Source organism: Lepisosteus oculatus, chromosome 4 (genome assembly GCF_040954835.1).
Source record: "Lepisosteus oculatus isolate fLepOcu1 chromosome 4, fLepOcu1.hap2, whole genome shotgun sequence".
NCBI lineage: Eukaryota > Metazoa > Chordata > Actinopteri > Semionotiformes > Lepisosteidae > Lepisosteus > Lepisosteus oculatus.
Window position 1 is genome coordinate 46,668,916 of NC_090699.1, and position 15,808 is coordinate 46,684,723.

The 15,808-nt window shown below is 38.9% G+C and overlaps 1 protein-coding gene across 7 annotated transcripts in view; it reads right to left on the reverse strand.

The window, feature by feature from the left end:
- The window catches only part of psda (pleckstrin and Sec7 domain containing a), a 91,002-nt gene that overhangs the window by 72,973 nt on the left and 2,221 nt on the right, over positions 1-15,808 (reverse strand). Inside the window, exon 1 of one of the 7 annotated variants that reach the window (XR_011189468.1) lies at positions 11,819-12,215. The exons of 1 other annotated variant lie outside the window; for it this stretch is intronic. The gene's annotated coding sequence lies outside the window, so the exon portion shown is untranslated. Of the gene's footprint in view, positions 1-4,720; positions 5,228-11,818; positions 12,216-15,808 lie in introns of those variants that run through there. 5 more of the 7 variants (XM_015347802.2, XM_015347800.2, XM_015347804.2 and 2 more) reach the window with 5 other exon arrangements.

Genomic DNA, 15,808 nt, shown 5'->3' on the forward strand with positions numbered 1-15,808 from the left:
GGTACAAGAGGGGGGTGACAACACATTCCCATGGAGCAGACTCTCCTTTGCCCTCTCTGAAATTGGGTATACACAATGTGTAGCTAATCAATTTATTTTTATATAGCGCCTTTCACAACAGGTTGCCCCAAGGCGCTTATCAATGCAAGTAACCACACATTTTGTGAATACAGAACAGAAGACCAGAAGACAATGAAGAAGAAGAATGAAAAACTCCTTTGTAAGGAGAAAAAAAACCTGTAGGGGTCCAAGGTCAACTGACTACTCAAACCATTTGGGCATGCTAACATTATATAATTAAAAAAAGGAAATAAATGAATGAGTGTATTAATCCATCCATCCATCCATTATGTCTTCTGTATGTCAGTACTTCATGCAGATCGGCATAATCCTCCTAAACGATAGCTACTGTATATCCTTGATGTCCCTCTTGGATCCACGGCAGTGATGCAGAATCCAACTCATATGGTACCCAGACCTGGCACCATCCGGACATGTGGGGAGGAGAATAGGATAGTTCGGTCAGAACAGATGTATCTACCTGGTGGGCCAACACAGAGACACATAATGGCATGTACAGCACCACCAGCAGCCATGGCTGCAGCAGGCTATAATGTAAGGTGTGAGTAGGCTAGGCTGAAGTAATAGGTCTTCAGTCTGGATTTGAATACTGAGATTGACTTGGCATCCCAAAAATGGGGTGGGAGACTATTCCATAAGCTAGGGGCCCTGCAACTAAAGGCTTTACCGCCAACTGTTTTTTTATTAATGCATAGAATATGAAGAAGTCCTACATTCTGTGATCTAAGCCGGGGACTTGGATGGTATTGTAATGCATACAGCCACCATTGCTTGCGAGAGCTGGCTTACCAGAGCAGTGATGTCACCGCCCTTCCCTATGAATAGCAGGGAATGCAGCCGCTGGGCTGACAGGAGATTTCCCTTTGGCTAAAGAGGCTGGGTCCCTGTTGAGTTATGCCAGAGGCCTGGGTTTGAGTCCCTGATGGTGGGGTGCTGACCTGATGCGGCAGCGGCGAGGGTGCCCACATGAACCCCGAAGCGTTACAGTATACATTAATAAGTTCCATTAGATAGACAGATGCCTGACCTCTGAGAGCCTTGTTAGTAAGTAGAAGGATTTATATTTAAGTATAGCATAAGCTATATTTTCTTCAAGCCACCTTTGCTTGCTGTGAGTCCCAAAAGCTTGTAAGTCAGCTCAACCTGTTCCTTCCTATCCTGCTAAAGCCTAGACACAAACTGTAATCCTTTTTCTCATGCCTGTACATATAACCATCTCACTAATCCTGGGGAGTGGCCAGTTACACACAGACCCTATACTTCTAGATCTCTACCTTTGGCGGAATCTCACTCTCACTGGATGTCTTTTTGCCAATTAGGTCAGGTGTGACTTGTTTAAGCCTGCTTTGCTCTATTACTGGGTGGATTTTCCCATAAGCCACCTCTTTCTACCTCACAGCTCCACATGGATCAGACCCATCAGTTTGTTATACACACCACATGGATCAGAACCAGACACAGGATCAGGACTCTCTGAATACGTCACAAATATTAGAACCAGCTACAGCATCAGCTGTCTTTCATACACATCACACAGATCAGAAACAACTACAGCATCAGTAGTTTTTTCAGTACATGAACCACGAATCACAAGTAGCCATAGCATCAGCAGTCTCTGAATTACATCATTAGTTTCTCACTACACAGAACACAATCAGAACCAGCTCCAGCATCAGTAGTCTCCGAGTACACACAACACAATCAGAACCAGCAACTGATTCAGTAGTCTCTTAGCACACTGATCACAAGTAGCAACGGCATCATTTGTACTAGGACAGGCGGCAAAAACAGTCTTTGTGTGAAACGTTATGAAATAAAAAGTGAACAATACGTTATTAACAAGCACACTTATTCCTGAGATATGGGAGCAAATTTCTATTGTCAGTTGAAGCTGACAACAAAATAATGAAAATAGAACTGACAATGGAGCTTCTGTTGCCAAATGTGGCACACATCCACTGGAGAAGTGACAAATATTTTGAACATTTTTTTAAGACAGCGTAAGTTTGCTGTGAGCAGGCTCAAGCAGTTGACATTGCAGTTGGAAGAGCTGTGAGAATGACACAGAGTCCAGAGCGCTACCATTGTGCTGTACACAGAAATGGGAAGGATCATCGAGGGTACTGTCTTTTTGCACAATATCACATTGAGTTCTTGATGATATGTCATAATCCATTAAATTAAATCTCTTTTCATTTTGCTCTTTATTCTCCTAACATCTCAAACATGTTGTTTATTTCTAAAAGAAACTGTCCATCACATAGTTCCTTTGCCTGTAGCCTCATTTCCTCCTTGATGATGTCAGATGATTATAGGTGGGGAAGAAAATCATAGATCACATAGATTTCTAACAAACATTAATTTAGATTTGTTACTTTAAATTATGAACAGAAATAATGCTTGTGCAAATTCACCCTTGGAGAATGTCATCTAGTTGCTGCTGGTCAGGGGGTTGTACAGCTGGTAGAAGAGAAGGAGCCTGCAATAGAGAGGACTCTGCAGCCAGGCTGGTGGAGCCATATGTTCTCTCAGGGTGTCTACTGTACTTTCTAAGCTCTATTTCAAGAGCAGGGAGCCCTTAATGAGGTTTACAGTACTGTAGTACACTATTGGTAAAAGATGATTGAGGTGCACGGTAAAGCACATTGCGTGGTAAAAGACTGGTAAAAGATGATGCACCAGCCACTAGTCACTACAGCAGTAATTCTGAGCTAGAGAGCAGTACCTACTGGTCCACCAACATAATATACAGTTACTAAAAAAGTGTAAATAATCCATCAGTTTTGTCCTTTCTTAACTGTTCCTTTGATATTTTATACTTCTGTCTCTTTATAATCAGGGAGGACTGCCTTGAATCTTGTGTCATGAAAGATGTAATATAATATTGTTTGTATTGTATCTACACTTTTTGTTATAATGCACCATATACTGTAGGTGGATGCTGCACATTGGTGGTGGTTAAGGGGAGTCCCCATTATCTGAAAAGCACTTTGAGTGGAGTATCCAGAAAAGCGCTATATAAGTGTAAGCAATTATTATTATATAATGTATGCCATAGAACCAATATGGAAAATTCAAGACTGCTATCCTGGGTTGTATGGAACATCTCTTTCTCTGGGCAGCTTCTGTGACAGCCTATCTTCCATGATACCGATTGCAACCAGGCAATTTTCATGCCTTAATTAAAAACACATTTTCAAACTACTACTTACAAGATTTTTAAAAGGTTAAAATACTGACATGTGGTGGTTTTTTTTAATTCAAAGGACTGGAGTTCACTAGTTTGATATTTTGATTTGCACTACAGTAAATAAATGGCTTTGTATGTGTCCATGGCCTCTTGATTTTACATGTTCATTGTGGATCAGTGTATGTCCTCCTGTCTCATAAGTGGGATCTCCCAAGATCAAGTTATCAATTTTGGCAAATTAGTTTTTTCAAATATGTAATCCTTTATATAGACTCTAGAGTTAATTGTAATACTGAAAATACCTGGTTCTCCAGTATCAAGGCCCAATATCAAGCACATCTTTTCTAAGAAATCGGCTGAGTGCAAAGATTTCTCTTCAGCACCATCACTCAGCCACTATCTTCAGAATGATCTTGACTCAGACAGTGAGGCCCATAGCATAAGCACACTCTTAGTAGTGAAACACTTGAATACAGTTCCTATAATTCCAGATATAAAAACATTTTGTCATCTATAAAGCCTTCCGAATGTGACCTAGAACTTAACATTCTGAAACAGCAACCAAGGATGTTAAAACACTCAGAAATTGCCTCGTAAACATTGTGGGAAGCTACAGTATAAGCTTCCCTTCATAAGTCTATGAAGTTCTGATTTCTGTTCCTGCTTCCCTGTCCTGTGTGTGGGCATGTGTGCTGTCCAAGACAAGAGCCCTGAAGCTATGGGAAGTCAACACCCATGGAAAGAGAGACAATTTGATAGTAAGGACCCTGCTAAACTGATGTACCTTAGCAAAAGGAGGTCAGTCTATGTCACTTTCCCAGGCAGGGGGATAAACAGTGGTGGGGATCGTCATAAGTCCAGCATAAAGTGAGGTCTAAGCTGCAGGTCCCTCTGTTGTATTAACTGATCCTATGTGTGTAAATGTCTTTGCATACATTAGCAAAAACTCAGTTCCAGTGATGTCAGCAACGGGCACAACTTGCACCTGAAAAAACATTTAAACAGGCCAAAGGTCTTGCTCCAGCTCTATATTTCACTACATACTGTATCAGTGCACCATTTTTGTTGAAAAGGTTTTATACACTCAGGATATACAGAAAATGTATGTGTTCTCTGTTCTAGAGCATTCAAAGTGAATATCAACAGCAGAACTGAGAACAACACATAAACACATGCACTCACATGCAGAAGCAAACAGTCATACAGTGACAAATCAAAATCTAATAAATTTGGGAAGCACATTGTATCTCATACACACTACCAGATCTCCTGGGGCAGAAGCACCAGAATACAGAACAGTCACCCAGACACTCACTCTCACACTCTGACAGCCGGGACAGGCAGCACTCCTTCTCCATATTCTCACTAATTGGATTCCCCCACCCCCTCTCTCCATCAGTGTTCTCTCCACACAATCACTCACACTCCTAACAGTGCTCCTCGTGTTACCTCAGAGAATTTCCATCTTGTTCCTATTGGTTACCAATGGCAGAGGGATGTGCCAGCAGCCACTTTCCTTCGTGTCTTTCTTTGTCTGCCAGTGTCTCTTGTGCCAACTCATCCATTCTGGATTGACACCTTTTCCATGATTTTGTGTGCCTTTTCTCCCCTGCAGGTCCACAGAACTGCTTATCCAAATCAAGCTCCCTCTTTTCCTGTCTGCTAGTCAGCCCTGCCCAGACCACGCCCCCAGGCAGCCTCCAGCCAATCAGTGTTCCCTCCTCTGTAAAGTAGTCTCTTTGGGCTGACAGATGGCAGTGAATAGTTTAGCTGTCACTGCCAGATGAAGGAACAAGGTCAGAGAGAAGCCATTGATAAGCTTCCCTTACCAGATAATGGAGAAGGACAACAGATGTGATTTTGTGCTTAAAAAAGGGCAAATCCCTGTTAGCTGGTGCTATTTCCATTCCTCTCACTCACACACAGCAAGAGTAAACTGTGCAGATTGGTCTGTGGAAGACCTGCGGTTATCTTAATCAGAATAGCAGGATAAAACTCATTTTGGATCTTGCTCTGTGCTCTCAGCTGTATGCCTGTGCAATCCCTTATGCTTATGGACACATACTATACCAAAATCATTGTTTAAACAATTTAAGTTTTCCTGAAAAGTTTCAAGTTTCACTTTGGGTATACCTTGTTTCTGTTATGAACTTACCAGTCACCTTATAGGACACATCACTGCTTTTATTCGTGTCAACATGCCAAAAACAACAAGCAGGGCTAATATTCTTCCTTTGTAGAATACAAACCAATCCACAGAGAAAGCATGGAGAAATAATCAGATTGGGATCCTCCCAGCAGCACCAGTGAGTAGTTATTTCAATGCAGCAAGGCGGCATTACACATTTCAGGGTGCAGAACTGGCAAAACTGCCTTTGTCATGACAAAGAGCCACAGCTGGCTTGCACTGATGACACTACTAAGGGATTAGCAAAGATCTGGCCAGTTTATTACTTCTGCCAGAGGGTGGAGAGAACCCTCTATACATGTTTGACGCTTTGTTGCCATTTCCAGCCTGTGTACACACCCCTAAAGCCAAAATTAACTGTCTTGCATTCCTTATCAGGTTATATTGATATCTATAGTCTGATAATAGTGAAAGGAGTTGTGCTCAACACAGTTTAAAATACTGTAGATCTGTCTTTTTTTTCTAAAGCACTTTTCAGAGACAAGCCTAAGTTATTAAAAAGGTAGAATGAAGAAAATGAAGAATCTGGTGACATGGATATACTGTACTGTAGCTGGATGAAAAATTTGGGCCACGTATTTCTCTTTCTCTGACAATACATTTAGGTAAAAAAGAAGACAAAGAGAGATGGGCATCAGGAGAAAAACTGCTTAGTTAAGACACAGAGACTGCCTGCCTCGGATCTTCCAACAAATAACAGAATAGGATTCTGGCATTGATCAGCCAAACCTTTAGTTCAGCTTGTTACCTACCCTTTTTATTTTTTAAAGATTTACAAAAAAGCAAGTGTTGCTTATATCTACCACAACTCTTCAGTTTATCACATGAGAGAGGAAACAATTCCTGTTCACAAGACATTAATTTTGTCAGATAAATTAGTTTAATTAACTTTAATTATTTGCTTTTATTGCTTAGATGTATTTGTGTAAAATTATTTAGCAGCAGAGACACATTAAAGTTTTTTTGTCATAGAGGTTTAAGAATAAAGAAGGAATTTTAAGGTAGTTTTCTTTTTGATTTACTCAGTAAGTGGATTTCCCCAGATGAGTTCAGTGCACAGTCCATTTACTGTTTTAGTTTTACTGTCAGAAAATTAAATCTGAACAAGAACACCCATATTTCAGCTCCTGTTGAAAACATTAAGCAGTCAGGACACTTCAAGAAATTTGGCTGGTTGTTAATTTGTAGGTGCTACAGGAAAAAGACAAAATCAAAGTAGGCTACATTAGCAAGACTATAGAATGATCTACATCAGTAGCATTATAAAAATAAATTACCATTACCTGGGTTTCTTAAAGGTTTATTAAGTGTCTGGAGATCATGATATACCCTATCATCCAAACCAGGCAATGAGTGCTTCTATGAGGCAGATTGTTGGCTGATGTCACTATCACTATTCAACCATCTGGGATACGTCCCCCCAACACCAGAGGAACAGAAGAGATACTGCAGCTCATTGAAAACATCATATAATCTACCATCCTTTCTTTTTATTAGGAAATGAACTTTAAAAGGTAAAAAGGAATTTTATGAGCTGGCGTGGGCTATGCCACTAACCTGACAGGGATGAGATTCCCCATGCTACCTGCATATTTTCTGCTACCTGCATATAACACTATATTTGTCTACATATTAAGTGTATTAAGTGTCATTTGCCTTTTGTTTGCCCAATCCTGAATTTAGTTATAAATCAGCTTCTTTTATAGTGTTTGCTAAAAACCTTTGGTATCACCTGGAGACAAAACTAACTGTGGCAAAACCACATATAATACATATAAACTAATAAGAGCCATGGCCAGTTTTGCTGCCTGTGGGCATTTAGTCAGTCTCAGGATTAGGTTGCTCGGATCTCACTACACATTGCCTGTGTCTGCACAAACTATGCAATGTCAGTCCTGTAATAGTTTCTTGGTCTGAATCAATTCAAACGTGTCTTCTCCTTTATGTTCCAAGCAGGGCCTCTCTTCCATCTCTTAGTTATCTTTCTATCAGATAACTTTGTGAACCCTCAATATGAGTGAAGGAAGTGTGGGCAGCTGGACACTCTCTGAGCCCTCTGTCCTCCCTGTAGTTTAACCTCAAGTTAACACACTTTATCCAGGAGTGCTTCAACCTGTAAGTGCTGTGCCTTCTTACAGGAATGACACTCTAACATATGCTTTCCCTGAGATTATGCTAAGACTTATGCTGCTCAATAATAAGGGAAAATATAGAGCATATTATATATAGAGAAAAAATCTTTCAAATGCTTTAATAACCTAAAATGATTTATTCATACTAATATTTTTCACTCTTATGATGCTGATCTCTTAAGAGATCAGAGCAGAGAACTAATCTCTAATTTGCTTCATTCCACCCTTTTCCTCCTACTGACCACCCACCATACAGGACCATAGGGGAAACTGGAGGATGTCTTTAGTGGACTACCACAGGGAACAACTCCTCATAAGTTATATCATTGATCTAGATTCTAGTATATGTAGTTATGTTTCCACACAATACAAAAATACAGGTTTACCTGTAACAGGTTTAACACTGTAAAAGCTTCTAATACATTTAAAATGATTAAGACAAATTTTAAAACTAGGAAAACACCTGGCATATCATATTTCTATATAGATGGGTGCAGAGTATTACATGCAGGTAAACATAAAAACATAAATTACAAACAAAATGTAAAGATGACGATTTGTGTGGAATCGAAGTGCTCAGTCTCTGAAAGTTTTAGAGGCTTCCGATGACACCCCACAGTGGTGAAGACAAAGCTCTCCAGAGACAGCCCAAAATGCAGTATTAAGCAGTAATTGTGCCAAAGCACAGACTGGCAGAGGGTGGTAGTATGGAACAGGTTACTTAGCCATGTTGTTGAAACTGATACCTCATTTTCTTTCAAGAAACAGCTGGATAACATCCTCAGATCATTTAGTTATGAAAACCTCTAGCTACAGTACAAAGCTTGATAGAGATAGGCCGAAGGGTCTCCTTTTGTTTGAAAAATCTATACGTTCTTATGTGGCAAGGAAACAATCCTCACTTCGCCTGTCAGTGCTTAAAGTTGGATACAGAGTAATGGCTTTGTAATTGTATATTCCACAGTACCATACCACCAGACATGCAGAATTAGCCGAATTTAGGGTAGAAAGTTCCCTCAGCTAAGTGCCTACGTGTGTGCAAATGGGCTATTCTATGAGTTTCAAGTGAAGCTGATTGTTGAGCCTAACCAACAGTTCTTGGAACTCATCAGGACTCAGGAAGGAGAGGACCTTCCCAAACACATTGAAAAATTAATACAGCATTTCATTTTCCACACCATTGCCATCCTTCTGCAGATCCCAGCTTCATGAGCTCCGTAAACACGAGGCAAAGTGAAGTAGAGGTCTCATTTAAAAAGAATTATTCACTTCCCATTTTCTGTCAATATGCATTTCAAAATCATTTATTGATCTGTGTCTTGATAATTTACACACTGTAATAATTTGTTACCTACTCTTTTTAACACAGGCTGTTTAAGGCTAATTCTCAATGCTATGTTTTTAATCTTGCCAATAAACTCTAAAAGAAAGTCACAATCAACAGTTTCATCTGACATAATCCTGCAAGTATAAACCTCGTGTCAGGTTATTGGCAGGAAAAAATGCCAGCATCAAAAATATAACTTTAAAAAAAGTTACAGGATGTTGCACTCAAACATCCTACACCAGCAGTGAATAATAGAAAATTAGTTTCATATGCTTCTTGTTTCTGTGAATAAATATTTGTTGCATATCTAAAACTACAGATATTGACTTTGGGAGATTATTACTATTGCTGAGGTGCCAGGGACTTGGAAATATGCTGTTAATTAAAATGTTACACAAAACATTTTGTTAAGGGTTTTAGTCTCCCAGGTGAACAGATGGTAACAGTTTTTTTTTTAATTAGCTTTTTTGTTTTAACAGAAGTGAAGAAACATGTTTTTTTTGTTTCCATAGCACTGCTGAAGCTGAAAAGTTTGGGCATTTACCTGTTTTTCAAACTTTTCCTGCCAATTAATTAATAAAATAATGAAATCACAAAAAATCAGTGAGTTTGCATTAGTACCCAAATGCTCAATTAACAGTATTGAGTCTTGTACTTTCAGAATCTTCTTTAGAAAGGAACAGTTTATTATGGAGACTAAGCAAGGCTTGGCAAAAACAGCAAAAGAAAGAAAATCTCCTTTAATCTGTTAACCAGTAAAGAAAAACTTTAATGGTATTCATTTTAATCAACACTGCCTTGCGTTGCACTGTAACCATGCCATTAATTTGTATTGGCACAGGCACCAGAACCTAAACGCAACAGATATGTAGAATACTAATGCTCTCCAGAATATAGGAAAGAATATATGATGTTCAGTCTTTTTCACCAGCCATCTCGTAATTCCGTACCTTGATTGGATTTTGTTTTCTCAATCATTGGCTATGATTGTCTTGAGAAGTCAGAATCAATATGGCCAGGTTTTCTGATGGCCCTGCAGGATGGAGGGCAGTGTGGACAGTTTGCCTTTTATTAGCCTTCCCTCTTTTCATACCACATTTTTACTGTTTAACAGGATCATCAATTTTCAGTTCTTTTTAGTATTTTGGTTTTAATGTCACAGGGCATAATATTTCTTAAGTATGTGCTACAGTCTTGTTTCTCAAATTTGAACTTTATCAGAAAGGGTTCCTAGCAGCTTGGTATGATAGGTACAGGTTTTTCAAAAGAGGTTTATTGTGGGGTGCTTTTCAATTCTTTCAATTGTGTGTGGTACAGTATGTGCAATTTGTGCAGTCTTTAAGTAAAGGTATTCATTGGAAGGTTTCCACTATGGCATCAAAGCCTGCTGCAGGTTTACTGAGAACCAAAGCACAAAGAAAATTTTCTAATGTGCTCTGGTTAACACACTGTGGAATAGTGCTTGTCCTTACTCATTAAAGTCTAGAGTCAGTAGTTACTGACCCTCAGCCACACACACCAAGAGAATTGAAAACACCCCACAATAAATCTCTTTTGAAAAACCTGTACCTATCATACCAAGCTGCTAGAAACCCTTTCTGATAAAGTTCAAATTTGAGAAACAAGACTGTAGCACATACTAAAGAAATATTATGCCCTGGGACTATGTTGGCCTGTGTTTGGGTCTGCCCTGCAATGGACTGGTGTTCCATCCAGGGTGAATCCTGCCTTGCACCCTTTCTTTTCTAGGCACCAGCTCCCCCGTGCCCCCGAATTGGAAAAACAGTTTAGAAATGGATGGATGAAAAGCCTGCTCTAACATGAAATACCTTCATCAGTGGATCAAAGGCATTAAAACAAAATTAAAATCCTGAGAAGCCAAAGCTTTCCTTGGTATCACAATTTATGCAGAGTTCAATCTTTTGAACATTAATATTTTAAGATAATTGTATTTATACAGAAAGTATATAAAACCCTACGTTGGCCAGCACATTTCATAAGTCACCAATAAATCATCTGTTCCTAAACAACTAGACCAATTCAATTTTGACGACAGGCTAGTTCAATTCAATCAAGCAGTTCAATTGAGTAGTTAAAACTTCACTCCGAATGAAAATCCTAACACTCTGTAGCTCTCAAGGACCACATCGGAACATAATTAAAACAATTAGTTTGCTTTATTGATTAAACCCTAGTCGTCACAAACTATAGATTTAAGGGTGACCATTAAGACCTGTGATTGTGGTCGACGCATCTATTTAAATTTCATTTCTTTGGGAGCCTCTTTGGTTTCCTGATCTGTTCCGTAACTACTGTATCCTCATATCTCCTTATTATTAAAGCTTTTAGCAGTATCGGAGTGTCTCTTTCTAAATAATTATTTCCATGCATTCTGTAGATTAAAGGAATATTAAACTTCCGTCTCTGTTGAACTAGTAATTCATACGCTGTCATGAGAGCACCGGTCCCTGACACTTACAGTCGATCTTTATGTTCGTCAGAGCCCATCACTTAAAGGTCGAAAAGCGTTCAACCCGTAAACACGCAAGCACTTCGGTTCAATTTCCTCACATGAGTAACAGAGAAGGGGCATGTTTAACCTTGAGAAAAATAGGATAAAAACAAAAGCAAATCAGAAAAAATCCTAAAGCAAAGATAGCTACAAGCCCACACATCCACGCCTGAAGAAACTGCGGCAACATGGAACTGGCACACAGACCCACTCGGACAAACAGGATGAAGTCGTGGTATGGAGTGCAAATCCAGATACACAGGCAAGTATCCGCAGAGATGACTGCTGAAGCATTTTTACACAAAATAGTAATCTGCCATGATAACCACAAACATCTGAAGCACAACAAATAACAACACAGAATACATATAACAAGTAATGGTCTTACCAAGCCGACGCATGTAATTAAAAAAAAAGAGTTCGAAAGAGTTCGTTACAGCGTACATCTGAGTTACAATTGACCGGAGTTTCACTGCAAGGCACATTCCCTCTGCAGCCAGCATTCAGATAAAAGAGTCCCTGTGTTGAATGTGTATCTTTCGTATCAGAGAAAGAAGGTTCATTACTGAGACATGGAGGTCTTCCCGCTCATTGTTCGTAGTTTGAAGCCTGTGGGTCCTGAAATGGACAGCTCCTTCTTTCTTCCTTCATTCTTGTGTAGGAAGGACGAGAATAAGAGGACGCGCTTCGCCCCCCGCGCGGACACACTCACACCCTTTCCACTTCCCCAGTGCGGAGCATGCCCAGTCGGGCTAAGACCAAAGCAATGACATGTTATAGAAGTACAGTTAGAAACGAAACGTTTATGACTCAGGACAACATTTTCAGGGACCAGTCTTAAAACACGTCACATTCAAATGTACGGAAAACAATAAAACTAGGAGAAATAATATAGAGTTATTGTTACGTGTTTTTAGTGTAACTATAAAGGTTTCATTCATGTTATTTGTATTAACATGACATTGACCATAGTTTATTTAAATTGGAAACTATACAGGTAACGCATAGTAGTGTCAACAGAATAAATCAATACAGGATTTTCTAAATGTATTACAAGCGGTTGACTTTCGGTGATAAAGGAAGGAGGCGTGTGCATATCATTTCCCTTGCCAAACTTGCATTTTAACTCTCCTATCTCCACCTCTCACTCTCGTCAATTTGATTTGACCAGATTAACGCTTCCAGTTTACCAGCATCTATGTTGGTATTTAGATTTTGCTGTTAACTATTGTTTGTTTTGCTTTGTTTACTATTTTGTCATTGAATTTAATTTCTAATCACCTTATTCAATTTAGGCTGTGGCTATACTTTATCAGCTTCTGTTTTTCCTTGCTGTGTCTATCACACTTATCCTATTGTCAGATAGTTGGCTGTTGTGTGTAGTCTTTTTAGGATCCTGTAGCATTCAAGTTTGTGTTGTATTTGTGTATCCTAGTGAGTAAGGTACTGTAGTTTTGTTTGGCTTGTCCTGTGAATTTGATGATTTGTTTTTTTTTTTTGGTTGAGCTATTCAAAGGTTGGTGTCAGTGAGCTTCAGGACTAGCTGGCTGAGGCTGCTCCACTCTGGACCCAACTCTTGGATCAGCAAAGCACTGTGGTAGTAGGAATTCTGCGACCAATATTCTGTTGCTCTCTTCTGCATGTTTACCTGTTGTTAATTAGGTCCTAATTAGGTCCTCCATTTTTCTCTACACATGAAGAATATTTTTGTAGAACTCTGTGCATAGGGCTTCTATGGGGCTTTTTAGATCTGGGGTGAAAATCAGACCTTGCACAGCAGTTGGGGAGCCCCAGTCCAGGCAGTATTATAGGTAATCTATTCTCAAAGATTGGCGGCACCTATATCAAGCAAGTCATACTATACTGTATGTTCAGTTAAGAAAATTCTTATCCCTGACAGCTAAACAGTACTTAGATTTTAGTTTAAAATAATCATTTAATTGCAAATTACCTGTTTAATTGATCATAAAGAAATTGTTATCTTTAGAAACTGGTGATTCAATGGTGACCGGCAACACCTGCTGAACTGGGGCTTGACTGCCTTGGTTGTAGATCCCTGGCATGGAGGACCTATTTCAAGTTCAATGTCTTTCGTACAAACTGTAGTGAAGAAGCATAAAGGAAAATGTGGAATAATGTTTTAATTTTACACAATTATTTGTTCACTTTTATTCAACAAATTAATCTTGGTATAGCGAAAACCAACATTGTCTTATCAAGGAACCTACAGAACCTGAAATGGATCTGAATATTAAATATTGGGAATATGAATTCCAAACATTTTTAACAACTTTTCAAAGAGGCAATAGCTGATTAATTTGTGCTTCAATGTGAAAGATGCATCTTCATCATCTGGTGGATTCACTTTTGAAGACTGCTTAAAAATATATGGAATCGGCAAATAATTCTCTCCACATCTGAGTCTTTTTTATATAGTGTGAGCCACAGAGGTGCTACAGCTGTCAGCAGATACACCTCTCACTCTTATCAACTCAAGGGGAGTTTATGTGGGCTTTTATTGTATTAAAATATGGAATCATAATCTATGTAGTTAGGATGTTTTGCCATTGATTGACACAAACCATTGTGTAATGCCAAAATAAACAAAATTCTACTGATCCACCTAAATTAGTAATACATATAAAACAGAAAACAACTGATTTCATAAGTATTCATCCCCTTTACAAAGACATCTGAATAGGCCTGGTGTAACCAATTCACTTTAGAAGTTACATAACTAGTTCAATGGAGCCCATCTGTGTGAAATTAAGCTTTTTCACATGAATTCAGGTTAATTACATCTATCTCTTAAATTAGTGCATACTCTCTCTGAGAACCCACATTTCCCAACAAAAACTACACCACGAAGACAAAGGAAAATTCAAAGCAAATCTGGGACTGGGTTATTGATAAACACCAATCAGGGGAATTGTATAAGAAATTTTCCATGGCATTGAATGCACCCTAAAGCACAGTAAATTCCATTATAAAGAAATTGAGACAATATGCCACAGCTGTAAATCTGTGCAGAACATCCTCAAAAACTGAGGGAGGCCTCAAATGTTATGAATTACAGTTTTCAAAGGCTGAGATGGGAAAAACTGCATACACCAAAAGCTCACAAATCTGGGCTTAGTTGACAAAACTAAAGCCATTGTTAAAAAAGCCACTCACATCAAATCTCTACTATAGTTGTGGGAGACTTTGAGACCAAGTGAAAGAAGATTCTATGGTCTGAAGTGACCAAAAAATTCATTTCTTGTTGCAAGCATAACACTGCACATCATCCTCAGAACACCATCCCTATCATGTTTGGCTGCATCATACTATGGGGATGCTTTACTATGCCAGGGTCTGGAAGACTTGTGAAGATAGAAGGCAAAATGGATGCAGGAAAGTACAGAGAAATCTTGGAGGAAAATCTACTGCAGTCTGACTGACCTGGGACTTGGTAGGAGATTCATCTTCCAGCACAAGAATAACCCAAACATACAGATAGACTGGAGTGACTGACTGACAGACTGGAGTAGCTGAAAAACAAAAAAGTCCTTGTTCTGGAGTGGCCCAGTCAAAGCCCAGACATCAAAATCAAATAAACAAACTGTGGCAGGAGTTTAAAATTGCAGTTTACCAGAAGTCCCCGTCCAGCTTCAATTTAACAAAGAAGAATGGGCAAATTTTGCAGTGTCCAGATGTGTAAAGCTGGCATATATTTTCAAGACTCATGGTTGTAACTTCTGCCAAATGTGCCTCCACCAGATATTGACCTAGGAGAGGTGAATAACTATGCAATCAATTATTTTCTGTTTAACATTTATAATTTAGATTTTTATTTTCAATTTGAAACTATAGAATATTTTCTAAAAGGAGAACTGGTCCCGATTTCTCAGACCACTTATTAAATCTTGGTAAAAAAATAAATTTCTTGACATTATTGAAAGAAAATTAATTTCAAGTTAAGCATAAAACTTTGTGAAAGTTCTGTAAGTCGCTATATTGTCGCAAACTCACATTCAAGTTCCCACGAATTGCAAGAAGATGCCCCCCTTCCTGCTTATGAGTCTCCGTAATGATTAATGTGATGTACAAGTGAATGAATACAGGTTGTACAGCAGACATTTCACCACAGAAATGTTCTGATGCGACTTACATGCAGAGTTAAATAATTTGTAGCATTTGTTGGCAAAGCCATCTTGAAATCAACAGCAATATTTCTATTGTATTAAAAGAGATGTATTCATAAGCCTGCGTGTTTACAATGTCATAGAGCTTCACATGTCACCAGACGTTTTGGTGCCTTGTTCTGAATCGCAGAATATGAGACTCCATACCTGGAAATTTGGTCTATTTTCGTTATGTAAAATGTAGGTTTTACAAG